The sequence below is a fragment of the Urocampus carinirostris genome, chromosome 3, assembly GCF_059441175.1.
Source record: "Urocampus carinirostris isolate Australia breed hairy pipefish chromosome 3, RoL_Ucar_1.0, whole genome shotgun sequence".
Lineage (NCBI taxonomy): Eukaryota > Metazoa > Chordata > Actinopteri > Syngnathiformes > Syngnathidae > Urocampus > Urocampus carinirostris.
The window spans coordinates 59,725,371-59,731,212 of NC_142351.1; the positions used below are offsets into that span (position 1 = coordinate 59,725,371).

The window sequence follows — 5,842 nt, forward strand, 5'->3', positions numbered from 1 at the left end:
ACGACCAGGCCAGGGAACATCAACGGTTCCTTGTGCCTTCGCCTGCACCCGGCCCAAGGTGTTTTCGCTTTGTTCTGTCATATGGGCGCTGTCTGCCTCCTGCCTAAAGCGAGCCGACTCCTTCACCTCCTCAGTCTACTCCAATCGAGTGAGGTTAATGTTTCAACTCCAGATACTGATGTTGAGATTCCGCATCTTCTTAAGATTTATGATAACTTTGGAATGATCATTCTAGAACACACAAAATCTCTGTTATCCTCTGTAAAGGAAAATACTGGGGTGGTGGAGGCCTGCAAGACCTGGCGTTAGGTCTTCGGGGCTACATGTCCTACCAGGATTTTGAGGTTTCACTGCTCCAATACAGGTGATCCAAGCTTCTGCCAGCTTGCTAAAGAGTTGAAGATAGGGAACTTCCAGTATCATACAGGACATGCGGCCCTCAGAGACAGGAGTGCCCGGATCTAGTTTAGCCAATCAGATTCTGAGTTGTTGTCTGTAAACCCTCTAGAGGGCCTTGACTGGCTATGGGGCAGTAATTCACCAGAGTAATTGTGCCAACAACAGATAAACAAGGTATTTGTGATTTGATAGGGAAAGCTTGGAATCGACCAAACATTTTGCTTTCAGACAAAGTTTTTTCCTCCACTTTCGGACAACCCAAACCCATCCCAACTCGACCCAGAATTTCGGGCATGGTCAGTATGTTGTGGTCAGGTTCTCTTGATGACTTTCTTTTTATTGTCCTCTCGCCATTGCTCTTTGACTCTGTTTTTAGAGTCTTGTTTAACTCAGATCTCGTTACACAAGACAGGCCCTTCACATATGCAAGGTTACATAAAGCATATAAGCCCTAAGGGGATCTGTGTATCAGAGAACAGCAACATGATTGGCCAATATGATACAACTAAATGTAAATGTAAATTGTCTCCATTTATATAGCACCTTTCAAGTCAATGAAGACCTTTACAATGTGTTTCACACTTACCCATTAACACACGTTTACACACAAATAGCAGCATTAGCCATGCAAGGCAACTACCTGCTTATCAGGGGCTTTAGGGATTCAGTGTCTTGCCCAAAGACACTTCGACATATAACACGGAGGCGTCTGGAATCAAACCTGCGACCTCTTGATCCCAAGACAAACGATTTACCAAACAGTAGCAGTCAAAACAAAGAACAACAAAGTGCTATAAAAGGCGAAAAGAGACTCCATTTATTTAATTACACTTTTGAATCAACTTCGTTCTGCATTCTGGGGGGGAAGTTGACATTGGCAGGTCCCTACATTTATTTATATGAGTAAAGTTGATATGTTACCTGCATATCACAAGGCTCCAATGCAGAATATGGTATTCCTCAATTTATATGTGAAAGTTTCTTCATTTTAGGTGGAACGAACGGATAAAACAGCTGCCACGCATGACAAAAATGAACTCTCTCAGCCCTTGCTCGCAGCAGTTGTCAACTTGGGATAATAAATTAGGCCAAAACAGTGGATTCCATTTAAGGAAGGCCTTAACGGCACAATTCAGAAGCCCGGACAGAATGAAAAGGTGCTCTTCTGATCCTTGCTCTTCGCATTATTTGACCGGCCACAACTGCGCATCAGATTTCAGGCAGGCTAGAATGGCACGCTTCAAGATAAAAGTGCTTTCTGCCGGACCCCAGTCGCAACAATATGCGATAGGGTATAATGGATCAACCTGTTCCTTTTATTTTTTTACAACTTCTGCACCCATCGCAAAAAAGTCTCGGTTTATTCATCCATGCTTCTGCTGATCCACGTACAAGCACGACTTGTTAACAAAGCAGACACGGCAATGTAGCACACTTATGGTACTTCTTTGACTGAATCACAGGTGGTCTAATAGATTGGAGTTCAATTCAAGGCTTTGATGCTAGGTCCTTAGCTTGGCCTTGTAGCAAGGCTTTGATGCTAGGTCCTTAGCTTGGCCTTTTGATTTTTGCAATCCGGAGATGGAATAAGAGCTTGCTCTGTCCACTCCACGCATCGGCCCGGTATTGCAGCACCTCCGGGAACGGTGCATTCGCAATGATCGCAGCAAGGCTTTAGGGCTAGGACCTTAGCTTGACCTTTTGGCTGAGAGTAAGTGTCCCGGCTCGTAGGCTTTGTAGCGTATTATGAACTGACCGATAACGGATAATGGATAATGAATAACGAAGATAGAACAATAACCCTTAAAACCCCCAAAACCCCCCTTTGACTGAATCACAATAATTAAATCTTCATTTTTATGTAGTGCAGTGAAAAGGTATTTGGCCCTTCCTGAATTCTGTGTTTTTTTGCATGTTTAATGCCCACCAAAGTTTTCAGATCATCAAACCAATTTTAATCTCTCACAAACACAACCAGAGGAAATACAAAGTGCAGTCTTGCAATTTTGATTTCATTTATCAAGGCACCCCAAAAAATCAAAACATATTTCCCCCTTGGGAAAGCTGAGTTTAGTTCCACACGCCAGACCCAAAATTGATTTCTACCACCTGTGAAGACTCTGACGAACCAAGACATTACTTGAATTCAATCTGTTACACAGAGTGAATTAGGCTAGACAATCTCAAGAACACAATCAACAAGCCTCGATCCAAAGAAATTCCCAAAGAAATTAGAAAAATAAGTGATTGAAATCTATCAATTGGGGACAGTGGCAAACCTTCCCAGGAGTGGTATCCCTAGCCGAGAATACTCCAAAAGTGTGAAGCCGGCTCATCCAGGAGGTTACAAAAGAACCCTGAAAAAAATCTAAAGAACTGCAGGCATCGCTGTCCATAGTTATGTGTTCATGAGTCTGCTATAAGAAAGACTCTGGCCAAAAATGTAATCCATGGGAGGGTTCCCAGGAGAAAACCACTGCTGTCACAAAAGAACACACAAAGTCGTCCCACAGAGAGCATATTGATTATCCTCAAGACTTTTGGAGAAACATTCTCAGGACTCATGATTCAAAGTTGGATTTTTTTGGGAAGGTGTGCAGCCCATTACATCTGGCGTAAAAATGGGACAACATTTGACAAAAAGAACAGGGTGCCATTTGTAAAGCATTATGGCGGCAGTTCGATAGTCTTCGGTTGCTTTGCTGTCTCAGGACCAGGGCAACTTGCTGTGGTTGACGGAATAAGGAATTACTGTGGTGGTGTTTACCAGAAACAGTCCGGCCTTTGGTTTGTTTCCTTCAAACTCAAGCAGAGAGGTAGAATGGCAGAATACATGTCAGTTAATACCAGCCGATTAAGAGAAAAAGATGGTGGATCGTAGATAGTAACGACTTTATTTTATTTTATCAGTCAACAAAAAAAAGTTATTTTGATCGGCACTATAAATACATTTTACATGTGAGACATTTGTGGAATTTGTGGAATTTCTATGTGTGACGTTTTCGCCTTGTATGAAAGTAAGCATCTAAACCGGATCACCACGATAACAAAAATAAAAGGGACACCAAATAAATGAACATGGCTAATGATATCCTCAGTCCAGTCAGTTATTTTAAGGGCTTGCAACCTTCTCCTACGGTGCTTTTGACAAAGTCTGTTTCCTCTGGGAATTGCAAAAAAAATGTCTTCCTTAAAATTGCTAATTTTGCACCCATACACACAACAGTTGGCCATTTGTTTTGTAAATTGCGACTCTAAAAACATAACTCAGCATATAAATATTTTCTTGCTTCATTCAAACTCGTACTACTAATTTCACTGTTTTGATAAATTTGGCAACCAGGCTAATCTTCAGTCTCCTTCAAATCTGCTCCATGAGAGCAAATGAAAAATCGGGAGGGCTTTCCAAGTTTTGAGACTGCTTAGAAGAGACGGTTCACTTCGTCCTTTCGCTAAAAACGTATTTGGTCATCACCCTCTGTTCTTTCACCCGAAGTGGTAGAACGATGCCCCCAAATCCCCGCCCTTCATCCTGCCATCCTAAATGACTTAATCCTCTAGGCCCATGCCATGGTGGTCCAGTGAGGGCAGCGAGTCAGGCCGGTTTGTGTGTGTGTGTGTGTGTGTGTGTGTGTGTGTGTGTGTGTGTGTGTGTGTGTGTGTGTGTGTGTGTGTGTGGCGTAAGGGGATTGCGGTAATTACTGGGATCTGTGCACCGTATTTATCTTTTCAAGGGCTCGGTGATCCTGCCCATAAAAAGCCCTGCATTTGGCAGTTAACTAATGCCAGCCATTAAATTGATTGTACTGGATTTGTGTTTCTACTTTGTGTCCACGCATGTAAGTGCGTGTGTTTCTGTGTGTACATTTCTCATATTTTCCCGACTGCTGTTCGTGTGCTGTGTGATGTCTGTTAAATAATGCTTGCTTGTTCTCTGTAATCCCGATTAAATATGGGTTAATGTGCATCTGTTTCTGGTGGGCCTGACAGTAAAAAAAAGGAAAGAAAAGGGTTTCATATATATCTTCAAACTAGAAAGATTTGAAAGATTGTGGTTGGTGGAACCAGACGAATCAAACCTTTCAATTTGAATAAATTGACGTGTTTGTTCAGATATGTGTACAGTGACAACTACATTAAGGACAAGTGGGAAAAAGCCTCTTTTTTCTTTTTCCCAAAACAGGTGTGGGGAGGTTGGGCACAGGTGTGTCCAGATCTGCTTGCGTGGGATTCCTCCGGGCACTCCGGTTTCCTCCCACATTCCAAAGACATGCATTTCAGGTGGATTGGCCGGTCCAAATTGTCCCTAGGTGTGAATGAGCGAGTTGTCCGTCCCTGGGTGCCCTGCGATTGGCTGGCAACCAGTTCAGGGTGTCCCCTGCCCAGTGCCCGATGACTGCTGGGATGGGCTCCAGCACCCCCGCGATCCTACTGAGGAGTGACAGAGTGACCATCGGGTTCTTGGTCACCTCCCTGACTAAGGCCCTTCATCCCCGATCGCTCAGTTTAGAAGGCCGGCCAACTCTAGGAAGAGTCCTTGTGGTTCCAAATGTCTTCCATTTACGAATAATGGAGGCCACTGTGCTCATTGGGACCTTCAAAGCAGCAGAGATTTTTCTGTATCCTTCCCCAAATTTGTGCTTCAAGACAATCCTGTCTCGCAGTTCTACAGACAGTTCTTTTGACTTCATGCTTAGTGTTTGTGCTCTGACATGCACACTCAACTGTGGGACCTTATATAGACAGGTGTGTGCCTTTTCAAATCATGTCCAATCAACTGAATTTACTGCAAGGGGACTCCAATTAAGCTGTAGAAAAATCTCAAGGATGATCAGTGGAAAAAAGATGCACCTGAGCTCAATCTTGAGCTTCATGGCAAAGGCTGTGAATACTTATGTAAATGTGATTTCTTAGTTTTCTATTTTTAATACATTCAAAAAAAGTAAAAAAATACGTTTTCACATTGTCATAATACAGTATTTTGTGTAGAATTTTGAGATAAGAGATTAAATTAATACAATTTGGAATGAGGCTGTAACATAACAAAATGTGGAAAAAGTGAAGCGCTGTGAATACTTTCCGGATGCACTGTATATATATATATATATATATATATATATATATATATATATATATATATATATATATATATATATATATATATATATATATATACTTGAAATAGTTCAGTTGATGTGTAATTAATCCAGAATGTATGACATTTTTGTTTTTTTAATTGCATTACAGAAAATAAAGAACTTTATCACAATATTCTAATTTTCTGAGACAGTCCAGTATATATATATATATATATATATATATATATATATATATATATATATATTTATTTTTATTTATTTTTTTTTAATTTTTTTTTTTAATGGATGAAAGTGCTTTTGTACCACTAGGAGGTATTAAATATTACCCAATGTCCCTTTAACAT

General features: G+C 41.1%; 1 pseudogene; it reads left to right on the forward strand.

Annotated features, from left to right (window-relative positions):
• The first annotated feature begins 1,881 nt into the window (after nucleotides 1-1,881).
• On the forward strand, nucleotides 1,882-2,056 carry LOC148370284 (U2 spliceosomal RNA; annotated as a pseudogene).
• Nucleotides 2,057-5,842: the final 3,786 nt, after the last annotated feature.